Source organism: Podarcis tiliguerta (assembly GCF_965153285.1).
Source record: "Podarcis tiliguerta genome assembly, chromosome: 5".
Lineage (NCBI taxonomy): Eukaryota > Metazoa > Chordata > Lepidosauria > Squamata > Lacertidae > Podarcis > Podarcis tiliguerta.
In genome coordinates, this window is record NC_139538.1 from 29,669,246 (window position 1) to 29,689,649 (window position 20,404).

Genomic DNA, 20,404 nt, shown 5'->3' on the forward strand with positions numbered 1-20,404 from the left:
CTGAAGGGGTAGACAGATGTTTGCATCAAGCTGGAGCCAGCACAGCAATTCAGGCTTGGCAGGATCTGATGAAGTCATGCAATAGCATCAGAGATGGTTCCAATGGCTCCAACAGATCCATTCCAGGGCTTTCTGCTGGTTGTTGCCAGGAGGCCAGCAGCACCTCTGCTCACCTGTTCAACAGGTGGAAATAGGGATCTCTGTACCAGCAGGCAGATGATGGTGGAGGTCCACAGGGCTGGCAGAAAGACACCTCTGCCCAATCCAACCACCATCTGCCCAGAACAAAGAGCTTTTGGATTGCTCTGCCAGTATCTTGAGCTGGACAGTTCAGAACTTGCTCTCTGATTATAGTCAACCCTTAACTTACTATCTGATATTTTGTATGAAAATAATAATTTATGAATAATTTTCCAGTATTTAAGAAGAAAACAAAACACTTTGCTCTTCAGCAAAATGTCAAATTTCCCTAAAAGCCCAGCCTTCTGTCTCATAAAAATAGGGAATGACATCTAGTTCGCAGTTGTGACTGTTTCTAATACAGTTTATGCTTTCTGTCTGCAGCTTTGCACAAAGCTTTGATTGTATTTGCCATGTGGCAGTACGCCTTTTTTAAAAAAATTGCTTCTCAATACATCATTTTTTTCTTTGTTACTCTAGAGGACTCGTGCTTTCTGAACTATAACATTCTCAAGTCAACTGAAACATCATTTGTGAATTGTTAATGTTACTTTTAACACTACCTTCACAGCACAATCTTTTCAGATGTTGCCACCTGGAGAAAATTGTCTCTAACCATGTTTCCATGATTGCTTTGCATTCTAAAACTTGTTTGTTTCTAAATTCAGACATGGACATTGATCTCAAGCCTTCTTATCCTGCAAGGCACAATGAAAGTCTTCACTTGGTTACTAAAAGATCTAACTCGATTTTATTTTTCAATTTTATTTTTCAAATTCAGATGAGATTGATTTAGAATCTCTTTGAGCAAGGACGCCTGATAGCTTATTGACAGGGTCATAATTATCTTCCGACACAGAAAGGATGAAAAAGGGATGTATGTCAACAATGAATGACAATCTTGTAAACCTAGATTTATATATGCATGTTTCTTTTGCTAAGGAAAAATAAAGGATTTCCCACTTTTTGTTTGTTTGTGTACATAAATAATGCATCCCTCTCTTATTCAGTTGCGGAAGCAAATGATGTTGTGTCCATTATTTCACAGTTTGACGCACAGAGATATTGCATGGGCTTTTAAAGTCTGTCTGTGGTACCAAATAATTGCTAATTATTTATAGCTCTTACAGTATAGCTGCAGAATTAAATCTGTATAACAGTTCAGCCTGTTGCTATAACAACTTTCTTTTCAAGGACACAGGTGTATAAAGGTACCGGCTGCAGCATCTGTATTAACAACATCAAACAGAATTCTGCCTGGCGATGGAAACAATTATATATACAACCTTTTGCTTTGTTCGTGGTTATTTTTTCCATCTGGCTGTCATCAGAACTCAATTTCTAAAGGTTTGGTGCAAACAGCATTCCCTCCCTGCTTCATTTTTATAAGATGTCGGAATGTGAGTCTCATGATCCTTGGTCTGCTTTGCACATTCATGCCCATGATTTGATTTCCCTATACTGGAATATTGCAGATTTGATAACTGACAGCTGAATGTGGAAACTTTCTCCGTTGACAAGCATAGTGCTGCATTTGAGGCAAAAGTCTGTCAGCAGAATGTGATTTCTAATGGCTGTTTCATCTGTTAATGTTATATCTGCAGTGGTCCACAACTCACAAAGAGGATCAATTATTTGGGGTGATAGCCAAAGCTAGTCCTACTCAGAGTATATCCAGTGAAATTAATGAACATAACTTAGGTCTGTTAATTTCAGTAGGTCTACTCTGAGTAAAATTTGTTGGCGACAACCCTTGATGTTACAGACATCAGGTGATGAGCAAGTCTATGTGGACCAGCTCTTCTTGAAGCCCATCTTGCCACTCATTCTGAAAAAAAATCCATGTGGATCTATTCTACGAACAATTCAACAGTAGCTCCTTTCACACAGAGCTGCCCCAATACATTTTGCTGCCAAAGCTGAAGGACAAGATGGCACCCCATTCCACATTGGAAATTTATTCTTATTATACTATTCTAACATGGGCAGCATGTAAACTGGTTGGGTCCAAAACATGGTTAGCTCTATGCTGGGTGAAGCAATGGTGGCTGTTGCCTTGAAAGAGGTAGTGGGTGTTGTCTCTCCTAAGGAAACCAGCCTTGGACTCCTTGGACTGCAATAACTATGGAATCTCACCCCCTTCTTTGGGAAGTTGTTGGAGAGAGTTGTGGTAGGGCAGCTGCAAGTATTGTTGGATGATACATTTATTCCCTTCTTCGTGTGCCTCCTCCTCGAGAGGTCCGGAGGGTGGCAACACAAGAACGGGCCTTCTCTGCAGTGGCTCTCCGTCTATGGAATGCTCTCCCCAGGGAAGTTCACCTGGTGCCTTCATTATACACCTTTAGGCACGAGGCAAAAACGTTCCTTTTTAACAAGGCCTTTGGTTGGACATCCTATGCCCTTGTAAAATGTGGCTCTTTTTTGTGAGGGGAGATATTATTGGGTTGTTTTTATTTTGATTATATATATTGTTGTCTATGTTTGCTGTCTTTTCTGTGAACCCGCTGTGCGCGTGGCTCCAGCGCGCAATTTCCGTTCGCATCCTGGCGCAAAGTTTGCAAGCAGGAGCAGCTACTTCCGGGTTAGCAGAGCTCGTAACCCGAAGCGTTCGTAACCAGAAGCATTGTAACCAGAGGTACCACTGTATCTGCATTTAAAACCTCAGCTCAGATATATGCACTGGTCTCTCATTTGCTGTTGGGCCTAGTTCAAGGTGTTACTATTAGACTATAAAGCCTTTAACAGCTTAAGAGTAGTGTCATCACCTTATTCCATATTACAGATGCCACATAATACCTTTTCTGCACTTGTAAAATATCAATATTTTAGTGTGGTAGCACCTACACATTGGAATCCTTGTCTACTGACACCAGGCAGGTGCCTTCACTGTATTTTTTGTCCAGCTTAAAACATTTTTGTTTAGGAAATCCTATCCAGTTATGCAGAACGTTGACACGTGTCTGTTGATTTTAAAGACTTTTAACATACTGTTAACTGGTTTTTTTAATCTATAATTTTAATGCTTAATTTTATATTTTGGTAAACTGCTCAGTGGGTTTCTTACTCTCAAGTGGTATATAAATTTTGTTAAAGAGAAAATAAAAACAGGGAAGTGTCCACCACCACACCTGAGGGCAGCAGCCTAGGTTAGGGAATACAGGGCAGACCACAGGGCACACTCTGTTCTGTCCTTCAACATTTTGCCATCTCTACCTGCCCCCAGCTCCTGCCACCTGAGGCAGGTGTCTCAGTCTGTCTAATAGCACACCTGGCCTTGCCTTCACACATGAAAGAGATGTCATACCATTACTGGAATGGAAGCAGGGTGACAGTGCAGAGCATGCCTATTGCTTGGCTCACCCCCAGATGGCAATGTGTAAGTAGCTGCTCATGTGTAGACTTCCAAGTATTCACATCAGTTGATCTTGAGTAGGATTCCCCTATGCAGAAAGTCCAAGTCAACACATGGTGGCCTGGGGATAGAACCAACTAAACAGCAAAGCTCTGTCATGTGGTTTCTTCTTTGCATGATTCATGGCTGAAGGGTATTTCTGGAATGAATGCCATCTTGGACTTGCCATGATAATGTGGTGGCATCTGTCTATCTGTTGTTATCCTGGGGACATATATAAAGGAAGGAAGGGTTAATGCATCAGCCACTAAATTAGCAAAGTAGCATATGATAACGTTATTGGCATATCATCATGATCATCAATTAAAATCTTCTCAACTTGCAAAACTGACCCAAAGGGTTGCTTGGGATTATTTTAAAATGAAGCGCATGTAATGTAGCATTTTTAACACCCAAATAAGAGCTCATTAAGTGCTCCATAATGAAACATGGCAATAGAACAACAGGAGCAGGGTATTTATTATATGAGTCAGGAGAAGCCAGCAGCACTAAGCACTAAGCAGTGTTTCACAGCAGCAGATGGTGTTGTGATGTTCGCAGCAAGAAAGGATGGTTTTGCACAGGATAAGGAATTCCTTTCCTACTCTGCTGCTGAACGCAATAATGCAGAAAGGATTGCAGGATACATCACATGGGAAATTTCCCACCCAGGACTTGCTATTCCAACCATAACTTTTTTTTAAAGGGAAACTATTTGACTTAGTAAGACCCCCACGAAAATGTTATTAGCAGAAATGAAAGGACCAGATATTAGAAGCCTGCTCCCATTCTCTAAGAAGCATTTAAAAGAGAATCCTACTATCTAAAATCTATTATCTTTGCAATGCTAACGTGTTGCATCCGTTGTGATTTCCCCAGGGAAGCCTATGGAAAACTACTTGAAGTCACATCCTATTATCTCAGTTGAGCTACATTAGATTGAATGGTGCCAATCCTCTGGTTCAGTAACTTCTGCTCCAGCAGCTTAAGCTGAACTCAAGTATTTTGCAAGTATGGCGGTGTTATTTCGCTCTGCCACTCTTACCCCAACACTCCCTTTGTGATTTATTCTATTTATTAAAAAAATAGAGAGAGCCCACTCAGCATCTATATAAATACCAGGGCAGGGTATATAACATAAATGATAAAATGCATAATAAAACAATAAAGTATTGTACACCTGTCTTTATTTCTTTTTTTAAAATGGAAGCTAAAACGACTGAACAGGCTAATCAACCATTGCTGGGACTTTTAACTATTGACAGTGGACCCGGCTTATGACGAAAGTGTATTGCACAATATGACATAATGAATTTCCCACAGTAGTGGAGCACAGAGATGAGCCTCCTTAGATTTCAAAGATTTGGGAATTATCCTTATCCTCGCACGCCTATTTTTTATTTACCCAAAATCCACAAGGACATACGTTCTCCCCCAGGTAGACCTATAGTACCGGGCTCCAGGTCTATTCTGGAACCCATTGCAGAATATTTAGATTCGTTTTTGCAACCTTTTGAGAAGGACTCACCTGCCTATCTGCAAGACACATCTCACTTCACCAGGGTTATAGAGCACACCAGAGTTACTGATACTATGGTATTAGCTTCTTTAGATGTAGCCTCTCTTTACACGAACGTTCCTTTAGATGAGGCACGGTTCATTATTACACACCCTAAGCACTCTTTCTTCTTAGCTCACTTTTCCAAACCACACATTCTTGATGAATATTGTATTATTTCGATCGATACAATGCTAAGGCTGAAGCAGACCATTTTTGTAGTTTCTGAAGTGCTTAGGTCCATCTACAAAGTTAAATTTAGAAGTGGTCCCTAGTTGTTTTCCAAACCACAATTCCATTACAAGTAAATAATATGTGTGGGGATCTTTGACGTGATCTTTTAGCTCTTTGTGGAAATATTGACTGTGGTGGTTTTTTAAAACAAAAACCCCAGCGTTCACTACTTTTATTTCAGTGAAACACCTTTAAAAATAAGAGTACTAGGAACCCCCCAAAAAATCAATAACTGTGCGTTTTTCCTACCTTGCCTGAATGTTCTGTGTATCAGTTTGAAACAAGTATTTTACTGTGTTGCCACCATCACAAAGCTGAGAGGTAGTTAGCAATAAAGCTCAGTCATTTTAGATATATATAAAATTGTGAGCTGAGCTGATATTTATTAGAACAGAGAGTTCAGTATGTGATTAAAATGACACTGTATTGTAAAAATATGGAACAGGTATGGTTATATATTTCATACAGATAGATTTACTGTTTAAAAAATGAAGATGGTGTTGACTTTTGTGCCGCAGGGGGTTTAAATCAATACCTTCCCTAGGAAGATGATAATTTGGCTGTATGGCCGTACTGAAATTGAATTTAACTCTTTCTTTCTACCTTTAAAATAATTCTAGATAGCAAATGAAGCCAAGGGATCGGAAGGAGGTTTCAAGCAAGCACAAGATTTAGAAGCAAAGCCTATCTTCTGTGAATGTGAAAAAGGCTGTGGTGTAACTAGTTTGCTGCTAATATTCTACTTGATATATTTATTCATTGCATATATTTTTTAAAAAAATATTTTTTATACTTTTATTTTGCTTTAAACAAATACAGATAAATATAAACAACCAAAATTACAAAAGAAAAATCCTGAATAATAATAATGGAAAAAGCTTTAAAAAACTACAAAAAATATCAAAGTACATGGCATAAAACATAGGGTAGGTAGCCCAAATGGGAAGTCAAGCACAATCTGAGAAAACGAGGCTGCAGATTTCCTTGCCTACAGATCTCTAGGTCACTTGATTGAAATACGCGGCAGGCTACTGGAATGATAAGGTCTTTTATACAAGTCCTCAGTAATGGTGAAAAGCAGACACCATTTTGCAGGGACACATACACTGGAAAAGGGCATGATGGATGGAGTTGGTAAAGTGATGGATGGTCATTGTCTAGACTCTTAAGACGTGCCTCTGCACACACACCACTTCGAAAAAAATTAATTTTCAAATCACTTCACATCATAGACAAACATATACACTACACACACACACACACACACACACACACATTTTATCTATATCTATATCATCTATAAAATATCTTCTGCAATAACGTTTTCTCATTTCTCTTTCCTAGCCAGGAAGCAAGTGGCAATATAGTTGGAACCCTGTCAAATGCCGTTTACATGTACAATTATGATTTTTCTCGAGCCATAATTAATTTTTGTCGTCTGCTTTAATAGCTTGGAGCAAACCAGACCTTAGAAGATGCTGAGTCAGCTTCGTTTGCACTTCCTTCATTTCCCACTTTTGCAACCTCTGCATATGTTGTGGAACAGAAAAATCAACTCAATTTGGATAGAGGCAAAAAGATGAGAAAGGATGTGGGCTTTTACTACCTTTCAAATGGATGCTCACAGCTGCTTTTAAGCACATCTTCCCTGCCAAATGAGTTCCATGCACACATTCAATTTGCTGCAGGGGTATAAATAAAAGAACAAAGGCCTCAATTAAGCAAGGCATTGCACAATTATATAATAATATCTCACAGAGACAGGCATGGTGGAGAGTCTGCATTTTAGGGCGAAACAACCTAATCTGCAATTCCTGGATTTGTATGTGGAACGCAGCATAGTTATCAACAGGACTGTGTACTTCCCCAAATTTTGTTCAGTTTTTCTCCAAGGAAATCCATACAAAACTCTCTTTCTTTCTTTTTTTGAAGGGAGCAATATGTACACAAATCAGTGGCGTAGCGTGGGGGGTGCAGGGGGGGCCGGCCGCACCGGGCGCAACATCTGGGGGTTAGGGTTAGGGGGCGCAAATCCACAGGTTAGGGGGCGCAAATCCACGGGTTAGGGGGCGCAAATTACTTGCGTTGCCCCGGGTGCTGACAACCCACGCTACGCCACTGACACAAATCCATATTTTTAGGTGAGAATATGAGGAAATCGTATATTTTAATGAGAAATGCCTTTAGTGAGAAATTGTGAACAATTTACCGGGTAAATGCAATTTTTTGTATGGTACCCTCCCCCCCCCCCACTCCACAGAAAATGGAACATAATGGGTGGTATGCCACACTAGTCCTACTCAGAGTAGATTCACTGAAGGTACTGGACATGCCTAACTTAGGTTCATTCATTTCAATGGGTGAACTCTGAATAGGTCTTAGCTGAATACAACCTACTGTCCTGGTTCCCGCACCCAAAACATGACAATGTTCTTATTGCCATGCAGGTAAGAACAAGACCTTTATTAAGGAAGAAACAACACAGGCTCAGCATCAGGGAAACAGCTACAGTATTACACTCCCAGATCCCAGTCTAGGGGTGAGGCTAAGGTCCACAAGTTCTGGGTCCAACCACAAGAAGTTCAATTAGTCACAAGAGTGGAAAAGTTGTTCCACGAGGTGGGGTTGTTTCTTTTGTGTATATAATTTTTATTAAATTTTCTGTTTTACCATTTAAAATACTCATTTCACATTCTTAAGATATCAATGACTTCCATTCTTCTCCTTCCATGGTTCATTTTGCATATCACAAATCCCTGCATATGTTACAGAAAATATACCATTAAGTATTCAATTTTTGCTTCCATCAAAACTTGTGTACACTGTCGAATTCAACTTAATGCTGCGTTTTCAGCTGTACACAATTATATTCAATAAACATTTTCCAATCTCCTTTAAACGTATGTTCTTCTTGTTCTCTTATTCTGCATCTTAAGTCTGCGAGTTGTGCATATTCTGTCAACTTTAGTTGCCATTCTTCTTTAGTTGTTCCACGAGGTTGACGCTCACCCATCAAGTTTTCACAAGTGTTTCTGTCCCCAAGTATGCGGCAGGTCTGCACATGGGCACTGTGTCTGAGTCACTGAGTGGGTGTGTCTCTTCCCTTCTCTAAGATGGTGCCTGATTCTGAGAGAAAGCTTTGGACCTGCTCAACCCCCTATCCCAAATCCTGCTCAGCCATTCCAGGCTCCTGTTCAGAGCCCTCTTTAGATTCCAGCAATTCTCTCTTCCCCTTAGGAAGGGAGGGAACTGGAGGTCGTATCGCCATACTAAAACTGGATGGGATCAGATGGAGGGAATGAATGAATTCCATCTCTTCAAACCTCTTCCTCTCTATCTTATTCCTCCTCCAGAGCCTTCCATCCTAGGGCCGAACCCACAAACTCTAAGAGAGTCATGACACCCAACAGATGTATGAGTGAACACGTGAAAAATGACACAGAATGGAAAGAGGCAGAACCATCTATTGTTTTATTCAGAAAGTATGGTTTCTTTTCCAGAACAACTTTTCTATCACACCAGGGAGAGGTGTTTATTTGAAAGCTAAGATGAAGAGGAAAGTAACAGAGTGGATTAGCAACCTTATGGCATACAATATGAGAGGGAGATGTCCTAATATCCCTTCCCTGCAGGAACAGGGTATTCAGGGAGCACCTTTGCCTTAGGTAACCATAAATAGCTTTGTGACATCATAAGCTTTACCTCAGACCTCATTTTTGCAGACTGACCTCATTCTTGCAGACTGATATGCACACCTAGTAAGCAACAGACTACAAACAGCATGTTTAATAGGCCTCTCAGCAAAAGCTTTTAAAAATGCACGCAGGCACTTCATACATATTCCCAATTGTTGGACATTTTGCTAGCATTTTCACATTGATTTCCTCACAGTAGGGCAAAGACTGAAAGTGTAGTAAGATGCATACTGAGAAAGAATGGCTAGCTATAAATGATAATTTGATCTTTTTCTTCCCAGATGTACTTTCATATTGTTGTGGGTTTGTGGGGGGGGGGTCAGTCTAGAATGTCCTGATTCTCTTCCAGTTCTTGGAATTCTGTACCCAGTGAGAGCATCCAACAGAGAAGTTTGAAGAACTGGTCAGACAAGTTTTTTTGCTGGTCCTTTGCTGGCCACTTAAAGAATGAGCTAGGTTGCAACTAAGTGATGGTGCCCTCCAGGCTAATGGGTGGGTCTTGCCTCACCTAGCTGCTAGGTAGGAGAACAATAGCTGGAGTATGAGAGAGAGAGCTGAACTGAAGCAGGCTGAAAGCTGGAGACATGCTTGATCTGTGCTGGATCCAAATCTGTGATTAATGGAGAAACAAGATATGTTGGGGAGTTAATACTGTGAACATCTCCATCTTATGCAGGGATCAGCAAACTTTTTCAGCAGGGGGGCTGGTCCCCTTCCCTCAGACCTTACGGGGGGGCCAGACTATATTTTTTTGGGGGGGGGAATGATGCAAGAGCACCACAAGCCCCTGTGGCTGCTTACCTGTGTCTTGTGAGCAGCAGGGGCTGGCGGTGGCAGAGGGACGATGAGCAGCGCGCAAAAGGGCTCCAGAGAGGGGCCACTTAAAATGGCGGCCGCTTGAGCGCTGCTGCTGCTGGCACCAACAAAGCCCAGCCCCCTTCTGCCTCTAGGCAGGGCAGAGAGAAGCCAGGAGGAGGGAGGGAGGAGGGAAAGAATGTGTGTGCTGGCGATCCACGTGGCGATCCCCGAACCGTCTGCGGGCTGGATCCAGAAGGCAATTGGGCCTGATCTGGCCCGCAGCCCTTAGTTTGCCTACCCATGATCTTATGCTTAGCTTGTACATATGTGTCAATAAAACCATATCACCTGCAGGCATCACAGTCTCTGCCGACCCTCATTCCAAGACAACCAAACCCCAGGTAAGCATTGGAACCCCTAAAAATCTCTCACCACTTGGAGATTGGGGCTGGCATGGAGCAATGTTTTTCATTCTAACTGTCTATCCTAAGATGGATTTTATAGCTAAGCCTGCCAGTGGAATGTCTAATGTGCTGGAATTGCAATACAAAGACAGTCTGTCTGTAGCAGTTGCCCCTGGCAATCTGGCAAGCTGAATTGTAGATTCTAGCAGGCTATGGAGACCTTTGTCTTCTCTGGTCCACCAGACTGGGGCTTGTATACCCTCCTGGTACCACCATACCAAATAGTTCTGTCACCAGAGTTTCAGTTTCACCACCCCTTTTACCAGCTTGATTTATACCAGGTTAGCAGGTCATATGGTCTAGCTCAGGGGTCAGCAATCCGCGGCTCTGGAGCCGCATGTGGCTCTTTTACACCTTTGCTGCGGCTCCGGGGCGGATACTAGCGAGGGGAGGAGGCGCATTGTGCGCCCTGACACTCCCCACTGTGGCGGGCCTGTACTGGCTGTGACGTCACATGGGGGCGGTGTGTGCATTAGTCATGCACCGTCCCGACGTCACCTTCCCGCCCGCCCGCCCGCTACATTGTAAGGGGCATGTACGCTGGTCACTGCATTGAAAGGGGGCATGTACGCTGGTCACTGTTTTGAAGGGGAGTGAAGAACACACACACACAAAAAGGTAACTTGTTAATTTAACGTTTATTTCTATGAGGAGGAGTAATTCTGAGGGGTCAAACAAAGAAATAATAAAAAAGTGACAAAAAAGTTGTTTTTATAATGATGAGTTTTGCGGCTCCCAGTTTTTTTTCTTCGGAAATGGGTCCAAGTGGCTCTTTTTGTCTTAAAGGTTGCAGACCCCTGGTCTAGCTGAACAAACTTAGGATCCCATCTAAGTCCCCCTTCAGGTTCCTCACCAGCCCTAAGGAACACCTGCTTTCCAGGGCTTATGCTAGTTTAAAATCTGCCCAGACCAGTTTTGCTGGCTGAGCCCTGGCTGAGCTGAATGAGGAACTCAGGTTTAACATAACTTCAGCTAAACCAGGGTTTGGGATTTACACCAGCATAACCTATCTGAGCCATAACCCTCCCTTGCTCAGTTGGAGATTCACTGGATCCTAGCTTGCTCATCCCAGCAGATCAGGCCTTAAGATTGCACCCTAGGTGGTTTAACGGGGCAACAAAAAGAATAAATGTACATTGCAATCCATTCCCCACTTTCCTGAGAGTAAGACCCATTGGACTCAATAGTGCTCATTTCTGAGTAGACAGTGATTAGGAATTCATTGTTAGCGAAACATGCCTGGGATAAATACAATCACCAATCCTCGGTTTGTTAGATTTCTTAATGGATGGATTTAATTGCTGTGCTGGTTGACAAGACTGCAGCAAAATGCATGCAAAAAAATCAGCTAACCTCTCTTGCTTTCTAATATACTGTAATAGGATAACTGCCTGCCTCCCAGCAGGGTCTGGGAAGAAGAACCTGCTGGAAATATCCTAAAATGGCTACCCAGATTGTAATAGTTGCAGCCCTCTGGGCCCAAACTGCATTTTATATTCTATAATCCCAGTTCCTGTTCGTTCATACATGGCTAATTTTTTTTTCCTGGGGAGCGGAAGAACATCCCTAAAAGCATATTACAACAAGAAGATAAGCCGTGCTGCATTTAATAACTTTATGTGGTCTGATGATGATGGTTAATCACATTTGGCTCCAGTTGTGCAGAATGTATTTTAGTGCATTTGCCTAGGCTGAAGCCTTCCTTTGGATATCATTTAGTTAGCTAGTCGCATTTCCCTGTTATCCGTTTGATATTTTCACATGATTTGAGGGTGTTTCTCCCCCTCCCACCATGAACCACGTAAGAGTTAAAGCTTTCCCTTTCCATTTCAGGCCTGGCTCAAAGTGTTTTGCCATCAGAAATAAGGCATTTTTGAGGGATATTTGTTCCTGCCATGCCAGCATGGGCATAACCAGAATTTATTTTAGGGGGGCTTTACTGAAATGCAGATAGGCTAGGCACATATTTTAACTGACAGCTTCGACGTCAGCAGTGCCCAGGTTCTATCGCTAGTAATCTGTTTGGGGTGGTTTGAACACTTTGCATATTCATTTCTCCTTTTAAAAAAGCAGCTCAGTTTTAAAGGAAGTTGTTCTGAATGTGCTCTGAGGGGCATCACCAACTGGCAGGCAGGCACCTTAACAACTGTCATTGTCCAGTGTACTAATATATTGCAGGCAATATTTTCGCTAGCCTGCATTTACTGGAGTTAGAAAATCTGCTTGGATCAAATGAATCATTGTGAACTAACAAGGGCAAGAAGTGAGTCACCTATCAAATTAATTTTATCTGTCTGCACTCAGCTCCAGGGTACGTGACTACACTGCACAAAATACTCTGGTTGGCCTTTCTACTTAGATGGAAGAAAACCCAATTTCATACTTGGTTCTCGTCTCTAGTGAAGTATCCAGCTTGTTGCAAATAAGAGCTCTCATGAACATGGGAGGGGGCTATAATCAACTTTAAAAGCAGAGAGACCCGTTTTCACAGAATTGGGGACAGAGTTCTTCTTATATATGAAGCTACGGTACACTTGAAGGCAATCAGTAGTATACTGTAGTATACTCAGGGATAGGGGGAATGATTAAGATGGTTCACCCCAGGAAGCTGATGGATCTGGATGGTTTCCTGATAGCTCTTCAGGGGTTTCCTGTTACCTTAGCAGGCAATTCTGTCAAAGCCCTGGCGGACCTCTGGAATGGAGAAATGACCAGAATGGTGGACATGGTCGTTCCTGAGTATACCCTCTCAGAGAGTGGAGCCAGCCCAGCCCCCTGTTTCTCGAAGGACTTGGTGATTATGAAACTCATGTTGGCAGAAAACTTGGAATGAATCCAACCAAGTACAAGCTACAGGTTATTTGAAGTCCAGTGTGGTGTACTGGTTAAGAGTGGTAGACTCATAATCTGGTGAACCGGCTTCGCGTCTCCACTCCTCCACATGCAGCTGCTGGGTGACCTTGGGCTAGTCACACTTCTTTGAAGTCTCTCAGCCCCACTCACCTCACAGAGGGTTTGTTGTGGGGGAGGAAGGGAAAGGAGAATGTTAGCCGCTTTGAGACTCCTTCGGGTAGTGATAAAGCGGGATATCAAATCCAAACTCCTCCTCCTCTTCTTCTTCTTTTGCAGCAATGCAGGCAGTGAAATGTCTTTTTCCCCCTGCCTGCATTGTGTTATCAAGGAGCCATCTAGCATGGCTGTTTTGAGTGGTCCGGGGTCTTTTACACTTTGGTCCACGTGAGGAGCAGTTAGACCACTTGCTGTGAACAATTTGCTCAGCACTTTGCTGACAAAATCAGCTCCATTCTGACTTGGATGTTATAGTTTACAGGTCTGGTGCAGGTAATTTGGCACCTTAGTTGTCCAGTGTTAATGGATACTTTTCAACTTGTACAACCCAAGGATGTGAATGGGATCCTTGGAAACAGGGCTGGTCCAAGACATTTTGGCATTGGACCACAAAATGAAGCCCTGCTCCCCACCAGGGAAGAACGGGTGGGTGGAGAACTACATCAGGAACAATGGGGAAATGAAGACCTACATCAGGCTCTGCTGTCCCTGTGGATCCTGCCGCTGAAGGCAGTCACCTTACCTTGCCTCATGGGTGGGCCGGCACTGCTTGGAAATGTGAGAGCTACCACATGTTCTAGATCCTTGCCCTTCCTGGCTCATCAAAAAAATCCAGCAGTTGATTGGTTGAGTGGGTGAAGGGAGTGGTCATTGCCTCCTTGCAATAAGCAGAGTTTCAGCAGGCCTAAAGGACACAGTTATAAGATCCTTCTGGAATCCCACCATATTGGATAATTATTAACCAGTTTCCAATATCCCAATCTGAGGCAAGCTACCAAGTTATCAGAGACGTCGGTGGCGCTGTGGTCTAAACCACTGAGCCTAGGGCTTGCCGATCAGAAGGTCGGCGGTTCGAATCCCCGCGATGGAGTGAGCTCCCGTTGCTCGGTCCCAGCTCCTGCCCACCTAGGGGTTTGAAAGCACATCAAGTGCAAGTAGATAAATAGGTACCACTCTGGTGGGAAGGTAAACAGCATTTCTGCGTGCTGCTCTGGTTTCACCAGAAGCGGCTTAGTCATGCTGGCCACATGACCTGGAAGCTGTCTGCGGACAAATGCCGGCTCCCTCGGCCTATAGAGCGAGATGAGCTCCACAACCCCAGAGTCGTCCGTGACTGGACCTAATGGTCAGGGGTATCTTTACCTTTACGAAGTTAGCTCTTGAATTATCGGGAAGGAGCCACAGTAATATGCAGGACACATCCTCTGCGTGCAGTAGACCCTGGTTCAATCCCAGGCATTTCTATTTCAAAGTAGCAGCTGATGGGAAATACATCTGTTAGCTTGTGAAGTGTCATAGCTCGGAGGAGGAAGAAGAGGAGGCGGCAGCAGCAGGGTGCTCAGGCCCCAGCCTTCATCCCTCCTGCCACCCTCAGCCACTGACTCTGTCCCACTGGGCCCAGCATCACCCTCACTCCGCTGGTACCCAGCACCAGGTCTACAGCCAAGGCCGAGCTCAATAACAAATACCTGCCTGGACTCATGGCTGAGGAGGACAGCCTAGACCCTTCACTTCCCCATGTCATGCAACTGCTGCAAGCTAATAAATGTCCCTTCCGCATAAGGGAAGGTAGGGGAGAGTGGCTGTCATCATACCTTCAAGTGAGCTGAGACTTGTTTCATTGATGTTGTTAAGGCTACCTTCTGGGCATCATTGTAGTAGCTGCTCAGCTCATTTGAGCAGGGAAGATGAAACCTAGGTGGATACCCCTGGTTTAGTCCCCTTTCCTGTATTCTTAAAATAATGAAAAATGAATCAATAACAAGCTATGATTTCTCGGAATTCTTGGGGGACGTAATTTTCTGATTCACCTCAGGCATCAAAACATCTTGAACAGGTCCTGATATAAATGCATTTATTAGTGAAATAACATACAACACCACATTAAATGAGAGAAAATTGCTTTGCAAAAGTGTATATTAGACAAACCGGCATACAAAATGTGTATATTAGGAGAAATTTGTACTGACGTGGTGCAAAAGAAATCATAAACCAAATGTGGAGAATCAAACCTGGAAAAATGGGAAACTGAAGCCCGAAATCGACATCCTCACCCATCCCAACATGAAGTTTAAGCTTCAGTAACAGGAAGCTATAACAGCAACTGCTTCCCTGTGGTTCCTCAGTTCTCATTCTCCTGCCGGCAAGACTTCAGGAGCTCTCTACACATGGCCGGTTGCTGCACTGAACTGTCCCTGACAAATTGATGAAAGAAAAATTGTGGGTTGAAGTTGGCTTCATTTCACATGAGGACCACAATTCAATTACTTGGACCATACTACTGTGAGGTAGAGGGTTATACACAGAGGAAGAGAAAGCTACTAAAATCCAAACAAAAAGTGGGAAGGAATTGAATATTGGCAGTTAGTGACTGGAGGGCGTAGGGAATTTAACACATAGTAAGGAGGTTTCCACCCCCACCCACAACCACCATTTCCTTCTGCCAGGGTCACCTGTCACTATTGGGCAGAATGAGGTGATATTGACTGTTGTGGAGGGCAGTAAATTGCTATTTAATTTGTCATTATTGTTATTTTTCTGCCAGAGAGGGGGAAAGGTAAGGTGCTTTGAGAGTTTTCTGCCTCAGGCCACAAAATATCTTGGTTGGCTTTGGATACAACATACTTTGATGTGGGGCAACATTTGCAGTAACTCTGCCTCAGGCACCAAAATATTTGGGACTGGCCCTACCTCCTGTGGTTACTTATATTCTGAGGTGTGGGTGCTTAAGGGGAATTGTTGAATTATTTGGGTGAGGGTGCCAGGTTTATTCCCAGCATGTCTTTAAAAAAAATATATGGGTGGAGGGAGTCCCAAACTTGGAGCAATAAAACAGCTCAGGAAACAAATACATGGAAACTGATTTAGTTTGTTATTAGGGACATTTATAAAAATGTCACTTAGGAAGCACCTGAAGATGGCATTTGTAGGTGGTGAAAGGGTCAAATTCATGTTACAGTATATTCATATTACGACAGTATATTGTCAGTTGATAATATTTCTCTATGTACTTTGACAAGAAGTTAAGTGAAGGCAAATCAGCTTTCTCCCCTCTGCAGCAAGAATTCTGCATACTACATTTCTAGATCAGAGCTGCAGCTATGGTAGCAGTTAGGGGACCGCTGCTCCCATTCCTGCAGATACCCTCTTTGTAGTAATCTGTTTCTTCACAAATATACAGGTTAAGTAGAGGCACAGAAGCAATTGCATAGGGAGGAAGACTGTGCTAAAAGCTAGCTCAGTTCTTTACTTGGAAATTAGCAGCCAGCTGCTTCCATGCTTCATGTTGAAAGACACCTGAGGGGTATGTGTTTGTTTGTTTGTTTGTGTGTGTGTGTGCATGTGTGTATAACTCTAAGTGTGAAGGGGTGTGTGAGACAGATACAGACAGAAAAGCAATGAGAGAAGGGAGCAGAGCAAAATAGGAAGAGTAAATAGATTTTTCCTGATACAGACTGTGTACACAGTCCTGTTTACTCTGCATCAAGTGTGCTCCCGATGCTGGTTTGGGAGGTGGTGAGCACACAACGTTAACCACAATCCATATCTCTCCCGTCTCTATCCAGATTTCTTATGAAACAACACATTTTGATGCATCTGCCTTTCCCTGCAAAAGCATATGCAATCTGAATCAAGAAAAAGAATGACCTGGCTGTGTTTTAAGATGGTAATGTGTACACAGCCACTGATTGCCGCAATCCTGTAATTTCCAACCATTTATTTTTATTCCACTTTCCTACAAGACTGTGCCCAAAGCAGCTCACAAGCTGTCACCAGTGTTGGTGTGATTTAAACAGTGGGTTAACTTTCAACATGCTTGGTCTCATGTCTTGAGGAACACAAACCCCATTCTCCAGATGTTCAGAGATAAGAGAGAAGGTCACAGGGGTACCTGTGTATTATTTGCCGAGTCATTCACCCTCCCATTGGTTAATGAAATATGCCTAGGTTTAGAGATGAGTATCACTGTCTCTAGGGCATTGCTTTCATTAAGTTGGTGGTCGTATCTTGATGTCCTGTCCTGCTGCATGTCCTGCTTGCTGTCAGTGTCTGGTTCATAATCTGTGAAAGTCAAGGGAAGAGGTTGTGGGTTTTACACAGCAGTGTTAGTTAGCATGGTGATAGTGTTAGTGGATCTGTAGCAGGAGTGCCAGCTTGGCCCCACAACCATGGGTTGTGGGGCCCTGGCTCTGAAATTTGTGAGTACCCAGGCCCTTCATGAGGAATTTTGTGGGTGCTAAGGCACCCAGGGCCCCAGGGAGTTGGCACATATGGTGCCAAACATGCAGAAACACAATTTCTAGGGCAGTACAGTTAAAGACCGGGATAAAAAAATCTACATGCAAAAGGCTTGTTGGTAGAGGAAGGTCATCAATAGACATCAAAAAGACAACAATAAAATGCTGATCAAACTATACAACTTTCCTTAAAACAATAAAAATAAACTGACCTAATCCACTAATTTAAAACTGCTTAATTCTACCACTAAAATTGTTGAAAGGCCTCGCAGTTCATTCATCTCACCACGCCTAAGGCAAACAATGATGAACTACTATTATCATTATTATTGTTAGCAGTCTTGTTGTGTTTATTACCCACTTTCCAGGGCAGGTTGCAAAAAAATTAAATACAACATTAGCAACAATTTAAAACAGCAGACAATCACACAAAAAATGTAATGAGACTCCCTGTCATAATTCCCCAGCCTTCACTTAATCCTTCAAGAGAATGGATTTTATTTGGAACCCAAGATGGGAAGCATGGATTTTTGAACACAGCATGTATCCTTTGGATCTAGAGTTCCCTAAATGCAGCCACATGTTTTTCCCCCATTTGATTGACAGAGGCCTGATCATATTGACATCACAATACGATGTAACAACGCTGCTTTGCGGCTCCTCGCATCTCTCTGTGGCTTCATTGCAATTTCAGCCTCTCCTGAGAGCTGCCAGGGGAACATACATTCATCAGTAAAGCATCTGGTGCAGAACATTAAGCAGCCTGCAGTCCACTTGTTTACAATAACAGTATCAGCTGTTCACAATACTGCACGTCAATCTATGTAGTGATACAGTGAAATATAGATAATATGACCTGGAGAGGCAGAGCTGCCTGTTACCTGTCAAATCTTCAGCATTTGCGTAAAACGGCGTAGATGGTTCACTTAATGCTTTGCCTGGATTCTGTCATATATTGACTTAACAGTCACAAGCACAAGCCCCAAGCAGATTTCCAAAGGCAAATCTTAACAATAGGCCATGACGTCCATAGCCCAGGTCATCACTAACAAAACAAATTAAGCAGAATTGCTTATTTAAAATCAATCAGAGCGTCTTCCTTCTAGCATAATACTTTCACTCTACTGTAGTAGAGTAACAGTACAAACCTGGGCAGGTTTACTTAAGATGTAAGCCCCACTGAGATCAATGAGACTTAGGCTGCATACACTGAAAGCACACGACTCCCTCCCCTTCAAAGAATTCTGCCAAATGTAGTTTCTTAAGGGTATTAAGAACTGTAGCTCTGTGAGAGATAAACTACATTTCCCAGGATTCTTTGGGGGGAGTAATGGGGGGAATGGGCTAAAAATGTAGTAGCAATAATAATTTGCACTATCACAATAAAGTTGATTTTTTAAAAAAAGATTGGGCTGCCTAAGTTTTGTTTCATAAACATAAAACGAAACAGTACGGTCATACCTTGGATCCCAAATGCCTTGGTACTCAGACATTTTGGCTCCCAAATGCCGCAAACCCAGAAGTGAGTTGTCTGGTTTGTGAACGTTCTTTGGAACCTGAATGTCCAACGGGGCTTTTGGGGCTTCCAAGTGGCTGCAGGAGCTTCCTGCAGCCAATTGGAAGCTGTGCTTTGGCTTCCAAACATTTTGGAAGTTGAATGTACTTCTGGAACAGATTCCATTCGACTTCCAAGGCACAACTGTGCTTCATTGTTCTTTCTGTGGTTCAAATGTGAGCCTAATGGATTCACTGTGGTTGCATACATGCTAACCTATCTGTAGTACAAAAATGTGTTTTGTCTCAATATGGAATCATTTATGCTTGTCCTCAATATGCTGCTTTCAATCCAGATTGATTCTGAATCCTGCCATCCACAAAGGTATATAGTTACTTTATACCTCTTTGGAAACCCTTCCCCTGATTAGGTTGTCCACACCTTTCCCTTCCTGCACATGTCCCAGGTTAATGGAGGAGCACATGGTGGTTTCAGACTTGGTATACATCCACCCACAACATCATTTGGCAGGTGTGGGGACACGGACACAAACACAATTGCTGGTACTGCCTACATCTGTTTTGAAATGGACACACTGTGGGAGAATTGCAGAATCAAACTGCAATGAGTTTTTCTTTTTGGAATGGAATCAGTTTCTCAAGGAGTAGTATTCAGAGGCCAAAAATCTGCAAGAAATCTAGATTGTATGTGGACTACACGGGGGGTGGGGACCCAAAGTACTCAGTCTCTGTGGTTTCTAGAATAAAAATAAGAATGTCTGTACCACGAGAGTGTAAGAAACATTTGAATCCCAGTGGGTGGGAAGCTTTTATCAGTTAAAACAAGGTGCTTTAAATTGCAACTGTGATTTCAAACTGGGATGACACAGACCTTCAAAGCTCGTCATGAAGAGGTCTATTTAGTGTTGCTCAAAGTAATAAATATCACAGCGGAGGCCCTCGCTGAAATGTAATTTTGGAGTGAGAAAGAGGATTTTAGGTCAGCATGGATGCTGACAGCAATTCTCACGCACGTTCCTTTCTCTGAGCTCTTTCTATGGACTCACCCTTGGTTTTGCTATTTTCTTCTAAGCCAAGGTGAAGGTGAACAATCGTCTGCTGAATAGCAAAAATAGCACATTTGCACATTGTTGGGAACAAAAGTACAAAGATCTCTCACAAACCAAACAGAAAGAAAACCACTTCATTTTTGTATATGTTTGCCTGTTGTGGTAGCAAGCACTGAAAGCCCTCACTGAATTAGAAAGAACAATATTAAATAC

At 42.7% G+C, this 20,404-nt stretch overlaps 1 long non-coding RNA gene across 1 annotated transcript in view; it reads left to right on the forward strand.

Annotated features, from left to right (window-relative positions):
* Positions 1 to 9,114: 9,114 nt before the first annotated feature.
* LOC310678755 overlaps positions 9,115 to 20,404 on the forward strand; it is a 28,693-nt gene continuing 17,403 nt past the window's right edge. The window contains exons 1-2 of the long non-coding RNA XR_014511939.1: positions 9,115 to 9,189; positions 10,211 to 10,257. This is a non-coding gene — a long non-coding RNA (uncharacterized lncRNA). The remainder of the gene's footprint in view (positions 9,190 to 10,210; positions 10,258 to 20,404) is intronic.